Source organism: Salvelinus namaycush, chromosome 28 (assembly GCF_016432855.1).
Source record: "Salvelinus namaycush isolate Seneca chromosome 28, SaNama_1.0, whole genome shotgun sequence".
Taxonomy (NCBI): Eukaryota; Metazoa; Chordata; class Actinopteri; order Salmoniformes; family Salmonidae; genus Salvelinus; species Salvelinus namaycush.
Genome location: NC_052334.1, coordinates 25,481,903 through 25,498,526, shown reverse-complemented (window position 1 = coordinate 25,498,526; position 16,624 = coordinate 25,481,903). Strand labels below are relative to the sequence as shown.

The 16,624-nt window shown below is 42.8% G+C and overlaps 2 long non-coding RNA genes across 4 annotated transcripts; both read right to left on the bottom strand.

The window, feature by feature from the left end:
* Positions 1-1,174: 1,174 nt before the first annotated feature.
* Positions 1,175-7,455, bottom strand: LOC120023807. 3 transcript variants are annotated; one of them, XR_005472755.1, is made up of 7 exons: positions 7,282-7,455; positions 7,040-7,172; positions 6,695-6,895; positions 6,490-6,591; positions 6,195-6,324; positions 4,504-4,606; positions 1,175-2,334 (listed from the first exon to the last, which is right to left on the bottom strand). It is a non-coding gene; the product is annotated as an uncharacterized LOC120023807 (long non-coding RNA). The 3 variants fall into 3 exon arrangements; XR_005472757.1 differs by lacking the exons at positions 1,175-2,334; positions 4,504-4,606 and adding exons at positions 5,772-5,874; positions 6,024-6,079 and having other exon boundaries at positions 6,490-6,588; XR_005472756.1 differs by lacking the exons at positions 6,195-6,324; positions 6,490-6,591; positions 6,695-6,895; positions 7,040-7,172; positions 7,282-7,455 and adding an exon at positions 4,912-5,758.
* Positions 7,456-7,504: 49 nt separating this feature from the next.
* On the bottom strand, positions 7,505-10,686 carry LOC120023771. The gene is made up of 5 exons (XR_005472745.1): positions 10,318-10,686; positions 9,479-9,654; positions 9,212-9,264; positions 8,988-9,058; positions 7,505-7,541 (listed from the first exon to the last, which is right to left on the bottom strand). It is a non-coding gene; the product is annotated as an uncharacterized LOC120023771 (long non-coding RNA).
* Between the last annotated feature and the right edge of the window lie 5,938 nt (positions 10,687-16,624).

Sequence of the window (16,624 nt, the reverse complement as noted above, 5' to 3'; positions counted from 1 at the left end):
TTGATTTACAGCTAAAGAAGAGCAACTGGAGGCAGAAACACGAGGCATTCATTCGTAATCTGCGCCAAGCCCATGTTCCAGCAACAGGTGCTTTGCAGCCCCAACCACCTATCCAAGACAATGATGATTATGTGACCTGCCCTCACTGTGCCCGCCGATTTGCCCCTGGGCCAGCAGAGCGACATATCCCCAAGTGCCAGAACATCAAGAGTCGCCCTCCACCTCCCCGCCACCGCCGCTGACGAAACCAACTAATTTGCAATGATGTTTATAAAAAGCATTTAAAACTACATTTTACATTTGAGTCATTTAGCATACGCTCTTATCCAGAGCGACCTACAATTAGTGTATTCATCTTAAAACAGCTAGGTGGGACAACCACATATCTCAGTTATAATAAGTACATTTTTCCTCAATAAAGTATCTATCAGCAAAGTCATTGCTAGTAGGGGGGAAAAAAGTCAAGAGCGAATGTTAGTTCACAAAAGGCAATTATTTTGTATATAAAATTGTAAAAAATGTGGGGTGGGGGGCTGCTGTGGGATTATTTAATAAACTTTGAGGTAGGGTTTCAGATGTTAAAACTAAAGCCCTGATGCAATTTATATGTAGTTTGTTACCTAAAAGCCTCTGCATTAACTTACATTTTTATAGAGCTAAATGTACAGGTATGGCGTTGTGGTTTAGTATGAGAGTATTTAGTTTAAAATAACATTTTGAATTGTAGAGTATAGTTTTTACACATTTTTCACACTGCCTTTGAAGTGGGGGGGGGGGGGAACTAAACTATTTAGATGTCATGCCTAAATTGTAAATACTGTATCAGATACTGCTGAACAAGATTCAGTCTGCAAAAGGGTTAAAAGAAAATGAAAACCAACGATTGGTGGATTTTGAAGCACAATAAAAAAAAATATACAAATCTGATTTTCCTTTGTCTATAGTGTTTGGTTCATTTCAGAATTCATCTGACCAAAATGTTTTTTTTGTTTTTTTTTTACATGAAGCATAAAACAAAGGTGCCTCTATGAATGGTGGAACGTAAGACCACTGTAACGGTACACCCACGCTATTTTATAATGTTGCATAGGGTAAGCTAAGCCATTGGAAAAAAAAAATATTGCAAAAATGAACACAATATGTGTAATATTTCAACATTAAACAAACTGTATAAAAAGCATAGCCTATTCTTTTTATTTGTGCACTAGTCATCACAACACAATTTGGTTTAAGAGTATGCAAAAGCACTAAGGAATAAGGACACTTTTCTCTTGCACTGATAAAGGAAATTCCACCAGTGTTGTGTATTGTATCAATTAACTGCACACCAACCAAGAGTTGCAAGCTGTTGGTGTTAAAACACACACATACTGTACACACACCACCCAGAGTAAACAAATACACAATGTGAATATTACACTTTTCACAAATAGTCAAAAGGATGAATCAATACTCAAAAACAGGAGGAACACAAAGACAATATAAACCTGAAAAAGCAACAGTTGAGAAAACATTTAATAGAAAAAACAAAATATTACCATTAACTTTACAAAAACGAGCTTTTCTACATTCTAGGAAGAGAACTGTACTCATGACATTACATTTTACAGAAGGAAGATTAACCATAAAATGACCATTTCCTCCACTTAAATACTAGTTTAAACAAATTCAAGGTTATCTTAAGGCAATAAAAGTGATTGTCTATATTGAATCAGTAGTTTGAGTTATGTAAAAGTGAACCTCATACACTATTTTTTCCAGATACAGAATAGCAAGCTGATCATCATATGAAATACACAAGATTGTAAATACTTAAATGTTAACACTAAATACTTATTTGGTAAATTAGATGTAAGAGAGACAATATTTGGTATACCTTTGACTATTTGAAATAGTATTTAGGCTTTTTTTTTTTTTTACAGCATCACATATGAAGAATAGGGCTCAGGGCTTTCGAAAGGAAATTAGCAAAAAATAAGTACTTGAAATACACCCCTTCAAATTAGTGGATTTGGCTATTTCAGCTACACCCAGTGCTGACAGGTGTATAAAGTGTGCAAAGCTGTCATTAAGGCAAAGGGTGGCTACTTTGGAGAATCTCAAATATAATACTATTTTTGCACAGGGTCACCGCCACTCATTGGATAGGACAGTTTTTGCTCACGGATTTGCCCCAGCAGATCTGTCCCGATCATGGTTGGAGGCTCCTCCTTGTCCTGCCACAGGCCTGTGATCGGATTGGTGGTTGCTGTTCTTTTCAGTTCCTGCTTTGCGCAGGGTCAGATGGTTGATTGCTGTCCAGAGTCTCTCGTTCTCTTTGAGCTGGTCACTTAACTGTTATGAAAGAGAACAACTCTTGATAACACTTGTCTTCATAGCAATGGAGTTGATCGGTCTAGAATAGGGACTCGACTCAGTGTCACTACACAACTTTGCCTACAGGGATCACTACAGGTGCTGGGTTGAATAAAGAGAAAATACAGAAACAAAATCAATGAATGTTACATTTATATCTAAGCCAGTGGAGGCTGCTGAGGGGAGAACAGCTCATAATAATGGCTGGACGGAGTCAATGGAATGGCATACAACAATACCATAGGCATCAAACACATGGAAACCATGTGTGATACCATTCCAGCAATTCAGCTCTAGCCATTACCAAGAGCACATTCTCCCCAATTAAGGTGCCACCAACCTTCTGTGACCTAGGCCTATTGGCTACATTGAGGTTCTATCAGGCATTAGTGCGTAAGCCTAAACTTTAGGGTCGAACTTTACGTGCGCCAAATAGCCTGCACACTGATCGCCAAAAGCTTTTGGGAATGGGCAGAAAAAGTTCATGTCTATCCACTGAGAGAAAAAGGCCAATGTCAGAGTTTAATTCAAAAAGAGATAAGCTGTGAAACGGAGTGTTGAAAATAAATAGAAGGGAGGGGCCAGAAGTTGTTTGGGAAAGATTTGGTGAAGTGGTAAAATACAATTGACTGTACGCTTGTTTATTCCATGTGTAACTGTGTTGTTGGTGTCGCACTGCTTTGCTTTATCTTGGCCAGGTCGCAGTTGTAAATGAGAACTTGTTCTCAACTAGCTTACTTGGTTAAAAAAAATGTTTTTTAATTAAGACAATGATAGCAGTGCCTATGTTATATGTGATGATTGTGAGGCGCTACACAAATTCGACAGTCACAAGACGGGACTTCAAATAGGCCTATGGCACATCAAGGGAACTGTAGCCTACGGTTCAGATGGGTTAAATGGAAACTGACTGTAGGTCTGTAACCTCTGTTTTAATATTTCTTGCAGCAAATTGACACACCAAATGTACATTTTGACTCGACAACAGGAGTGGAGAAATACGATTTATTTATTTCATCATCTTGAAGGAATGTGAATGTGCAGTTAGATACCATCTGTAGAGGTGCTATCTATCTTTATCAGAATCATACAAGCTGATTGTATTTCCACCACATAAAATACACATCCAAGCCAAACTGAAATCTTAACAGAAACATGTTTGCTCTGCAAAAGAAGCAGAGATGACAGAAAACTTTATTGATGTCTGTCACGCCCTGGCCTTAGTATTCTTTGTTTTCTTTATGTTTTTTAGTTAGGTCAGGGTGTGACATGGGGAATGTATGTGTTTTGTAGTGTCTAGGGGTGTTGTATGTGTATGGGGCAGAGTAGAGTGCAGTTGTCTAGTTATGTCTATGGCTGCCTAGATTGGTTCTCAATCAGAGACAGCTGTCATTCATTGTCTCTGATTGGGAGCCATATTTAAGGCAGCCATAGGCAGTAGGCTTTTGTGGGTAGTTGTCTATGTTGTACGTTTGTAGCTTGTGATTGCACTTACGTCTTTAGCTTCACGATCGTTTGTTGGTTTGTTTCGTTTTGTAATAGTGTTCGTTGCGTGTTTTTTCCTCTTCTAAATAAAGAGATGTATTTTGCACACGCTGCGCCTTGGTCCACTCTCTCTCACGAAGACGATCGTGACAATGTCAACTAGATTGAAGCATTCCTTCTACCATTTATGACATTCTAGTGAGCAAGTGTTTATTTAGTCTTCTAGGGCAACATATAATGACAGAAGAGAAGCTGCACGCATCTAATTATAGACAAGTTGACTAACAAATAGCCTACTAAAATGTCGGAAATGATAAGAAACATAATTTACGCAAAAAAACAATCCTCCACCCCCTGTCAAAAAAAACTTTATACCTTCTGACTGTAGCCTACAGCGCATTTTTTTATATTTGTGGGTTAGGGTCAAGTGTGGGGCCATATAAAAAATGATTTGCAATTGTGAGCAGGGGCAGGTGAACAAACAGCTGACCCGGGTACCACTAGTCTTTAGTGAGTAATGCTTACCTGTACTGTAAAATGTACTGTAAAATAAAATGGCAACAACTACAGAGAAACACAGAACAAACAAGCAACTGCACCAGAATACTGTCTCAACTAGCCTTGTGCTGTAACAATGTGTGTAAGGGGTTATCTTGCACATACCTCTGCTACCTCATTGCTTGCTCTGTAGCAAGTTGGTGCCTCCCCTTCTACAGGCTCCTGCCTCCTCCAACCCGTTGACCCCGTCACAGCCCATACGAGTGGTCTAAAGAAATAACACTTGGTTAGGTTGAGACATTAGCATGGGGATGTAGTCAGGTGCGTTTGTCATAACCGAGAGGCCTTTCTCAGTGGCGGCAGCAGCCTTCACCTCCTGCAGCACATCATAGAGCAGTGTGACGCTCTCTGAGAAAGAAGGAGCCAGAGGGCCAGGTATGCAGCCTCTGGAATCGGGATGAACTCTGCATCCTGTAGCTCCTGTTAGGGAGGATGACCAGGGAGGGACACCAACATTCAGTGGCCATAACCCTCTCTGTTCAGGCTTTTATTATGCTTGTTTTGAGTACAAACCTGGCGCAGCCAGATGGGGCAAGAGCTGTCGGCAGTCTGGTTCGTCAGAGACGTTATGGAGGTCTTGATGTGTCGCTCGTCTGTCATCCTCCTTAGTGCCCCCCAATCGCCCTTCATGTAGCCCTGTCTGAGCCTGGCTCACTCCAGATCCACAGTGGAGGTAGAGGCCTGGCCCAGGCCTTAGTGTGAACCGACAAACACCAGGACACACCATGTGGTCAGTACAGTACCACACTGGTATAAAACTATTGACCTGTTCAGATTGTGAATGTAATGATAAAGTAACCAGAGAGACCATGGCCATCTTACCACTGCCAATTAAAAGTCCACTGCTGTTTGAGCAGATAGTTTTAGAGTTGAGAACCTTTTCTGTAAACAGGGAACATAATCAATCTCAACTGTATTTTTCAATAAATTATTAGCTGGTGTTAGAACAGAAGTTAGTGGCTAACCCATGATGAGAATGGTGTGCCAGCCGCGACAGAAGAGGTCTGGCACATGGTGGAGGGAGCCTAAAATGGGTTGTGGTAAAGCATTCCCAGGCATCCGTTTCCTGCTTTTCCCCAGGCAAAGATCTGCTGGTCTGAAAGGATGAGAGATTAGCTTATATCCTTCCAGAACCTAAACAGGGAATCTACCAGTACTACCGGTATTCTCCATTAGATTGAGTCCTACTTTTGTAGGTCAGAGCAGGACTCCCTGCTAACAGAATAAAGTGAAGAAAAAAAACAAGCACCACAACTAAGCTGCATATACACATTAAACAGCATATTCAACAACATGCTGCAACAGAGAATGTTGAAGTTCAGTTGTTTTTCTGACCCTCCGTGGCTGCGATGGTGAAGCCATCTGACCCCCCCCCCCAAAAAAAAAAAACACCCCAACAAGAGCTGGATGCCATGGTGCTTCTTGAAGTCCTTCACACCAAGCTGACCATCATTTTTGCAGCCAAAGGTCATCAGCCTGCAAGGTCAGAGTTCAGTCAGAACCATGTCTTGATATAAAATTCTATATACTTTCAATTTGGGATCAGAAAAAAAAGAGAGGAGTCTGGTAGCTGTCCCGTTGATGGCAGCAGTGTGGGTCTTCCCAGCGGAAATAGGATCTTATACCTGGCCAGCTGCTTGACCAAAGTGAGTGTAGTGGTGTATGGTATCCTCTGGTAGGCCTGATATTGAAGGAAGAAAACTTAAATTCTCCACCATTAATTGCATTATTCCTTATTTTAAAGCAATGAGAAGAGCCTGTGAATGGATCCTAGTATGTTGAATGTGATGCTGTACCTCTCCAGGAAGGTTTGAGGCCAGAGACTCCAAGGTTGATAGTTGTTCCCAAAGGCCAGGACTTTGCCAGACTGTCAGAAGGTTCCATCAAGGCCACAGAGGAGATAATGGCTCCTTTGGGTATCTCCACCTGTGAAAGCCAGACGATACACAACATTATGCTTCCTATCGATTTTAATGGTGGATTCAAACACATTTTCATTCATTTGTCTGGATGATAAAATTGAGACGTCATTGAGCAGAATTAAATTATATGTTCAAGCTCTCTGCTGGAAACTAGAGGGCAGAATCTTACTTGCATGAGGGAGTTAAAGTCATCCTCACAGTCCAGGCCAAGACTGAGGAAAAGGCCAACTTCATAAATTAATTATGTCCTTCATCATCATAGCTCCATCTACTGGCAAGATAAGGTGGGACAACAGATATGGAGCTTGAGGGAGGCATCGTGGTAGACATACAGTACTGCTGTGTAGCTCAGTATACGCTGTTCTGGTACATACCGTGCTCTCCACAGCCCCAGGAGTAGATATCTCCCCTGTGGGTCAGCACCACCACATGGTTGTCTGCACAGGACACCTGCCTGACAGGCCACTCCTCAAAGAATTCCAACAGCACTGGCTCTAGCACCTACATGCCCTGCTCGTTCTCCACTCCAATACAGCCGTAGTAGTCAGAACCAAACATGTACATCTAGTCCTCATCTGAAACGAAACAGCAACGGCATGTTGTCAAACTAGACCAAATCTGTCTGAATTGTATCTGTGTTGTAAAAAGACAGAAAGAGCCCTCCCACTGTAAACATCCTATTCTACTGGAGTTGTGCTCCACACAGACAGACTACTCACCAGTGACACAGGCAGTGAAATCAGCTCCACAAGCGACCTGACGGATGGCCTTTCCCTGCAGCCTCTCAACCTTGTGTGGCTGCCGTACGAGGCCTGGGCCCCATGGCCCAGCTGGCCCACCATCTTGGACACTCTAAAATGAAACCACGACATCAAAAGGGCACATGTTTGATCAACAAAAAAAACTTTAAAGTACTCGAAAAAAATGTTCTGCTTTGGACTTATAGGAACATGGTACTCACAGCCCAAGTGTGCAGCTCTTTCTCCACGGTAACCACAGCAGTGGGTCTCCCCTGCACACACATGCTGGCCACTGCTTTCACCTTTAAACACATCTGCCACGCTGATCCTCAACACTGGAGCTCCCCAGGGGTGCGTGCTCAGTCCCCTCCTGTACTCCCTGTTCACCCATGACTGCATGGCCAGGCACGACTCCAACACCATCATTAAGTTTACAGACGACAACAGTGGTAGGCCTGATCACCGACAATGACGAGACAGCCTATAGGGAGAAGGTCAGAGACCTAGCCGGGTGGTGCCAGAATAACAACCTATCCCTCAACATAACCAAGACTAAGGAGATGATTGTGGACTACAGGAAAAGGAGGACCGAGCACGCCCCCATTCTCATCGATGGGGCTGTAGTGGAGCAGGTTGAGAGCTTCAAGTTCCATGGTGTCCACATCAACAACAAACTAGAATGGTCCAAACACCAAGACAGTCGTGAAGAGGGCACGACAAAGCCTATTCCCCCTCAGGAAACTAAAAAGATTTGGCATGTGTCCTGAGATCCTCAAAAGGTTCTACAGTTGCAACGTCGAGAACATCCTGACTGGTTGCATCACTGCCTGGTACGGCAATTGCTCAGCCTCTGACCTCAAGGCACTACAGAGGGTAGTACGTACGGCCCAGTACATCACTGGGGCTAAGCTGCCTGCCATCCAGGACCTCTACACCAGGCAGTGTCAGAGGAAGGCCCTAAAAATTGTCAAAGACCCTAGCCACCCCAGTCATAAACTGTTCTCTGCTACCGCATGGCAAGCGGTACCGGAGTGCCAAGTCTAGGACAAAAAGGCTTCTCAACAGTTTTTACCCCCAAGCCATAAGACTCCTGAACAGGTAATCAAATGGCTACCCGGACTATTTGCATTGTGTGCCCCTCCAACCCCTCTTTTTACACTGCTGCTACTCTGTTTATAATATATGCAGTCACTTTAACGATACATTCATGTACATACTACCTCAATTGGGCTGACCAACCAGTGCTCCCGCACATTGGCTGACCGGGCTATCTGCATTATGTCATACAGTATACTCTAGCTATCCATACGGGCCGTCAGACACATGGCACTGCTCGTGGTCACAATTAGCTGTACACTCGCTGCTACCACTTTTCACACCTGCCTCCAAACAGAAGTCATGTCCCTGTGGCAGAGTGAAGAGCCATGGATGGAGCTGACTACAAATACAGCAGGCTTAGGTACACACAGGGAGAGATATGTAGACTATGCCCACAAAGGGACAGAACAACCACACTGCTCTCTGGACTTGATTTGGTTTGAGTATCCAGTCTGCTCACCAAATCTGTTCACTGAATGTAATCAGCTCTGCAGCAACTATAATGACTGTGTGTTAACTTCATTCAGCACTACGTAATTGAGATCTACATGGTCAACATTACACCAGAAAAGCACAGCTCTCCAGGCTAATACTTCAAATGTTATTACACAACTTTATAAGGTTTGTTTTAGTTAGGAAGATATTCAGTGTCTTGAAATCCCTTCAAGAGAAGAATAAAATAGGTCAGAAAAATAAAAAATAAAATTGTGACCAGACCAAATAAGGACTTTGGTATTCATAACCAACACAGCTTACATACAATACAAATAATCAAAGCAGCCCATAGCACAATCATTGAGGAAAGTTTGGACCCAACCCTGGAATTTACCTGTGCAGGATACCAGCCTTATGAATGTGAGCCACTGCAGAGGTAACTTGGTGCAGGTACCATATGACAACCTAGGGGAATTTAAGATGTTTTAGATATTAAAAACTGGCAGGGAAAGATGAAGTTGAATGTTCACAATTGTTCTTATCTAGAACAAAGCCAGAGCCATTGTGTGTCTCTAGGTACAATACACCCTTACATCATGTTGTGTTTCACTTTCATACCTCAGTGAAGCGTTTCCCCTTCTGTTGGTTGATTTAATCAAAAGGATTTCCTCCTGAAATTGAAAAGATAGTGGACCTTTTCTATTGCTACTGTAACTGCCAGACCATTACAATTGGGACAATCATATTTCAGTTGAGTCAATATCATTATCCCATCATAGAAAGTATCACGTTTAATAAGAACACTTAATAACACAGCTTTAATATCCCATGTGTATTTCATACAAATACACCACATTCAAGTGATAAGATGATGCCATATCTCACCATTACAATATTCAAGCTCAATGAGCAGAGTGTCCTTGTCCATGAAATGGTTGAAGTAGGCTGTTGATGTTGTGCTGTAGGATGGAGAGGATGCTGATCTCATCTGTGACATCTTTATGCTCTTTATCTGAGAGGCAGTTCAAGTCCGCCTCCTTCCACACCACCAGAGAGTTGTCCTGTACAGTGATTGACAGGGGACAGACAAAGAGAGGTCAGGATGAGATCAGAAACACTTTCACTTTGAAGGCTACAACAAATAACACCCCAAGAGACCTCAGGCAACAAGACTTCACTGCAATTACTTACTCAAAGTTAAAATATTAATGTTATTCATTCCCCCCCCCCCCCCATTGTGCTTCTGCTATTATAAAATTTAATAGAGTAATAATAAGATAATAATAGGGTATATCCCTAATAATGTACTATACATGATGTAGGCTCTAATCAAACAAACTGTTCTTTCAGCAAGTAAACAAAGGTTTGACATTTACAAAATGTTGTTTTCCTGCTGGGATCAAATAAATACAAACCATGCCCTTACACTATTACTCTTGAGCAACGTGAATAATAGCAGTTTTGTCAAACGGCTTGGGAATGTAATGGATCTTCAGCTCTCTCGCAAGCCTTTCTTACTGGGGGTATGAAAACTAAAGTAGATTGGCCATCTCAGAGGCTACTGGCCAGGTTTGGTGGGAGATTCACACATCATGCAGGAAAAGCTATTGTAGATCACTAATAAAACAGGCCTAATAGGGCAATACATTTTTTATGCATTTTGCTCTGACAGAACAGAGGTGTGTGCGTGCGTGAATGATAGAAATAGTGCTTGACCTGCTTACCTCTGTCTGCTTCGCCAAATGTAACTTTTCTTCCTTGCCGCTGTATACTGACGTCGATCGCCCACTGGCGAAAGATTCACTGACAGAATATGAATTTAGTGAGGCGAAATGCCTTTCATAGTCTTTGAGTGACATTTTGAGTATAATAAGCGGCAAACAACTGTAGGCCTAATAATTGCGAACTATTTACAAATTAATTGCGTAAACAAACTCCTATTCATTTAAAATAACATTTGGAGAGAGTAGAATGTACAGAGAACTGCTATACATTGTATCAGTAAAAGCGATCATCTGTAATGAATACTCAAGGACAAAAAGGTGTAGATTCACGAGCAGAGCGCGGCAGGTGTTTATTTCGCCTTCGCAGAATGCAGGAATCGTGGTCACAGGCAGGCAAAGGTCATACACAGGTAGGCAAACACTGAGTGAATCAAAACTAGGACTGAAGGCTATACCTGGTTCTCACAAACGCGCTACGAAAAGGCTTAGTAGAGTCAAAACGAACAATACCTCACAAAGGCACAAACAGAATGATCTGAACTAAATAAGGAGCTGATGAGACCAGGTGAGTAACTAACTCAGGTGAAATCAATGAACAAAAATGAAAGACAGGGCTACGTTCAAGAACACAACAATACAGAACACAAGGTTGACTAAGAAAATAAATACAGAACCTTACATCATCATAGTTACGACTGCTTCAAAAAAATTATCCCACAGCAATAGTGTGCAACAATGTTGTTGATTTGCTAGTTACCAAGTTACTTGCAAATATTTTGGCCTGGTCTTTCGAAACCTTTGGACGTTGTTAATGCGCAGTAATACAATAACCATCTCTCCTGATCTCTGATAGTAATGTATACAGAAAAGAAGATACCTACTATCTCCAGTTTAAATACCCACTTTACAAAATTTACATTTTGGAAGCTGACAGTACCGCTCAAGGAGTCCATCTTTTTCATTTCTATGCATTCACTAAAGACCCGGAAACACTCAAGTTACTAGTGCTTAGATCTGAATGGTGGCACAAAGTCTGTGAGCAGAAGCAAACTTCATAAATCTTTATTTAGACTGCGTTTCTGACCCGGAAACACTCAAGTTACTAGTGCTTAGATCTGAATGGTGGCGCAGCGCAAAGTCTGTGAGCAGAAGCAAACTTCATAAATCTTTATTTAGACTGCGTTTCTGTAGATCTCAGGGCGCATTAATACCCAACAAAATCGAACTGCACTGTCCAATTTACAGTAGCTATTACAGTGAAAGAATACCATGCTATTCAAACAATAGCATGGTATTCTTTCACTGTAATAGCTACTGTAAATTGGACAGTGCAGAGTGCACGGTTATGAAAATGTATTAACAATTAAACACATTTGGGCAGTCTTGATACAACATTTTGAACAGAAATGCAATGGTTCATTGGATCAGTCTAAAACGTTGCACATACACTGCTGCCAGCTAGTGGCCAAAATCTAAATGCCTGGGGTGGAGCAATATATTATGGCCTTTCTCTTGCATTTCAAAGATTTATTTTAATTTAATTTTACCTTTATTTAACTAGGCAAGTCAGTTAAGAACAAATTCTTATTTTCAATGACGGCCTAAGAACAGTGGGTTAACTGCCTTGTTCAGGGCCAGAACGACAGATTTATACCTTGTCAGCTCGAGGATTCAATCTTGCAACCTTTCGGTCATGGGTGAGCTCACCATTTATCGAAATATTTGAGTAAAACACTTTCTAGAAATCGAAAGTAATCCAAAGATGGGTAGTTTCTGCACGCAGCCATGCATTATTTTCTCACAGAAACCAAAGATAATAAGAGAAGACAAGATGAGTTTGGTCTGTTTATAGTATGCATGTTGAAGGGGGGGTGTCGTCTACAATTGTTCACATTCCACCATTCAATTCCGGAAGTTCTCAAAAAAAATTGTGAACCCTTACTCACCACATTTTGTTATAACATCTTTGGACGTAAACCATACAAAAACAACACGAGACAATATGGAACACAAAGCTTTTACTATCTCATCCTGGAATATACAAGGTCTGAGGTCATCTGCCTTTGGCCTAAAGAGCAGGAACACAGACTTCATCAAAGAAATTGGAAATACAGACATTGCCATCCTACAAGAAACATGGTTTAAAGAAGACGGACCCACTGGTTGCCATCTAGGCTACAGAAAGCTGGTAGTCCCATCCACCGAACTACCAGGTGTGAAACAGGGAAGAGACTCAGGCGGTATGCTAATTTGGTATAGAGCAGACTGTCACGTTCTGACCTTTATTTTCCCTTGTTTTGTCTTTATTTAGTATGGTCATGGCGTGAGTTGGGGTGGGCAGTCTATGTTATTTGTTTATATGTTTAGGTTTGTTCATTTAGCCTGATATGGTTCTCAATCAGAGGCAGGTGTTTTGCATTGTCTCTGATTGGGAGCCATATTTAGGTTGCCTGTTTTCACTGTTGGTTTGTGGGTGTTTGTCTTCCGTGTCAGTGTTTGTCGCCACACGGTACTGTTTCGGTTCGTTCACATTTGTTATTTTGTTATTTGTATAGTGTTCAGTTTATATTATTAAAACATGGACACTTACCACTCTGCGTATTGGTCCTCCGATCCTTCTCGCCTCTCCTCGTCAGATGAGGAGGAAGAGATAGACAGCCGTTACAGAAACACCCACCAACCAAGGACCAAGCAGAGTGGTAAAGGAGAGCAGCAGCAGCGGCAGAAGACACAGGACTCATGAACTTGGGAGGAGATTCTGGACGGCAAGGGACCCTGGGCTCAGCCAGGGGAATATCGCCGTCCCAAAGCAGAGTTGGAGGCAGCGAAGGCAGAGAGGCGCCGGTATGAGGAGGCAGCGCGGCGACGCGGGGAGGCACACGGGGAGTGTGGCTAAGCCAGGTAGGAGACCTGAGCCAACTCCCCGTGCTTACCGTGGAGTGAGAGGGCGTCGTACTGCCGGTCTGCCCAGCGCCGTCTGAGCTGCCCGTCTGCCCAGCGCCGTCTGAGCTGCCCGTCTGCCCAGCGCCGTCTGAGCTGCCCGTCTGTCCAGCGCCATCTGAGCTGTCCGTCAGTCAGGAGCCGCCAGAGCCGTCAGGGACATGTACTAGTCTGTGGCAACCTAAATGCCAGAAATGGACAAGAACCTGACACCCTTAGCACACAATGGGACAAACACCTACCTGGAGGGGACAGCATTCTCTCCCCCATATGCCACCCTAGGCACAACTATTTATTTATTTTTATTTAACCTTTATTTAACCGGGTAGGCCAGTTGAGAACAAGTTCTCATTTACAACTGCGACCTGGCCAAGATAAAGCAAAGCAGTGCAACAAAAACAACAACACAGAGTTACACATAAACAAACAAAATAATAAAATTTTTGCATTAATACTGGAGTGACAGATGTGCAGATGATGATGTGCAAGTAGAGATACTGGGGTGCTAAAGAGCAAGAGGGTAAGTAATAATATGGGGGATGAGGTAGTCGGGTGTGCTATTTACAAATTGGCTGTGTACAGGTACAGTGATCTTTAAGCTGCTCAGACAGCTGATGCTTAAAGTTAGAGAGGGAAATATAAGACTCCAGCTCAGAGATGTTTGCAATTCGTTCCAGTCATTGACAGCAGAGAACTGTAAGGAAAGGCGGCCAAAGCAAGTGTTGGCTTTGGGGATGACCAACTATGACAACATAACCAACAAAAACGGGTCACAACTCCTGCAGCTCTGTCGCACGCTGGGTATGTACAGAGTCAAAGGTAGGCTTCGAGGGAACTCCTATGGTAGCTACACATACAGCTCATCTCTTGGCAGAAGTACTGTAGACTACTTTATCACTGACCTCAACCCAATCACAGAAAAATCACACTACTTGAACAGAGCTTTGCTCTGAGGCATCAAAGCTAAAGGAGCTGAATAATATTAAGAAATGCTATAGATGGAAGGAGAGTAGTGTGGAAATCTACCAAAAAAACAATTGGGCATCAACAAATTCAATCCCTTCTAGACAATTACCTGGACAAAGCGTTTCACTGTAATAGTGAAGGTGTAAACCTGTCAGTAGAAAACCTAAACAGTATATTCTCTCAGCTTCCCTATCAGATCCCAAAAAATTCAAACAGAAAACTGAAGAAAATGAACAACAATGACAAATGGTTTGATGAAGAATGCAAAAACCTAAGAAAGAAATTGAGAAACCTGTCCAACCAAAAGCATAGAGACCCACAAAACCTGAGTCTATGCCTTCACTGTGGTGAATCACTAAAACAATACAGAAATACACTACGGAAAAAGAAGGAACAGCACGTCAGAAATCAGCTCAATGTAATTGAAGAATCCATAGACTCTAACCACTTTTGGAAAAATTGGAAAACACTAAACAACACAAAGAATTATCTATCCAAAATGGAGATGTATGGGCAAACCAGTTTTCCAATCTTTTTGGCTCTATAACAAAGAACAAACAGCAAAAACATATACATGATCAAATACAAATCTTAGAATCAACTATTAAAGACTACCAGAACCCACTGGATTCTCCAATGACCTTGAATGAACTACAGGACAAAATAAAAACCCTCCAACCCAAAAAGGCCTGTGGTGTTGAAGGTATCCTCAATGAAATGATAAAATATACAGACAACAAATTCCAATTGGTTATACTAAAACTCTTTAACATCATCCTTACCTCTGGCATATTCCCCAACATTTAGAACCAAGGACTGATCACCCCAATCCACAAAAGTGGAGACAAATTTGACCCCAACAACTACCGTGGGATATGTGTCAACAGCAACCTTGGGAAAATCCTCTGCATTATCATTAACAGCAAACTCGTACATTTCCTAAGTGAAAACAATGTACTGAGCAAATGTCAAATTGGCTTTTTACCAAATTATCATACGATAGACCACGTATTCACCCTGCACACCCTAATTGACAAACAAACAAACAAATATGTTCCGGTCAGCCTCAGAGAACAACATCGACCTATACGCTGACTCGGTGAGTGTGTTTATAAAGAAGTGCATTGGAGATGTTGAACCCACTGTGACTATTTAAACCTACCCTAACCAGAAACCGTGGATGGATGGCGGCATTCACGCAAAACTGAAAGCGCTCCACCGCATTTAACCATGGAAAGAGGTCTGGTGATATGGCTGAATATAAACAATGTAGTTATTCCCTCCACAAGGCAATCAAACAAGCGAAATGCCAGTACAGGGAAAAGTTGGAGTCGCAATTCAACAGCTCAGACACGAGACGTATGTGGCAGGGTCTACAGGAAATCACGGACTACAAAAGGAAAACCAGCCACGTCACGGACACCGACGTCATGCTTCCAGACAAACTAAACACCTTCTTTGCCCGCTTTGAGGATAATACAGTGCCACCGTCACGGCCCGTTAACAGGGACTGTGCCCCACCCCCTCTCCCTCTCCGTGGCTGACGTGAGTAAAACATTTAAACGTGTTAACCCTCGCAAGGATGCTGGCCCAGACGGCATCCCTAGCCGCGTCCTCAGAGCATGCGCAGACCAGCTGGCTGGTGTGTTTACAGACATATTCAATCGCTCCCTATCCCAGTCTATTGTCCCCAGATGCTTCAAGATGGCTACCACTGTTCCTGTACCCAAGAAGGCAAAGATAACTGAACTAAATGACTACCGCCCCATAGCACTCACTTCTGTCATCATGAAGTGCTTTGAGAGACTAGTCAAGGATCATATCGCCTTCACTTTACCGGCCAAGGTAAACCCACTTCAGTTTGCATACCGCCCCAAGAAGTCCACAGACGACGCAATCGCCATCACACTGCACACTGCCCTATCCCATCTGGACAAAAGGAATACCTATGTAAGAATGCTGTTCATTAACTACAGCTCAGCATTCAACACCATTGTACCCTTCAAGCTCATCATCAAGCTAGAGGCCCTGGGTCTCAACCCCGCCCTGTGCAATTGGGTTCTGGACTTTCTGACGGGCCGCTCCCAGGTGGTGAAGGTAGGAAACAACATCTCCACTTCACTGACCCTCAACACTGGGGCTCCACAAGGGTGCGTGCTTAGCCCCCTCATGTACTCCCTGTTCACCCACGACTGCGTGGCCATGCACGCCTCCAACTCAATCATCAAGTTTGCAGACGATACAACAGTAGTGGGCTTGATTACCAACAACGATGAGACAGCCTACAGGGAGGAGGTGAGGGTACTCGGAGTGTGGTGTCAGGAAAACAACTTCTCACTCAACGTCAACAAAACAAAGGAGATGATCGTGGACTTCAGGAAACAGCAGAGGGAGCACCCCC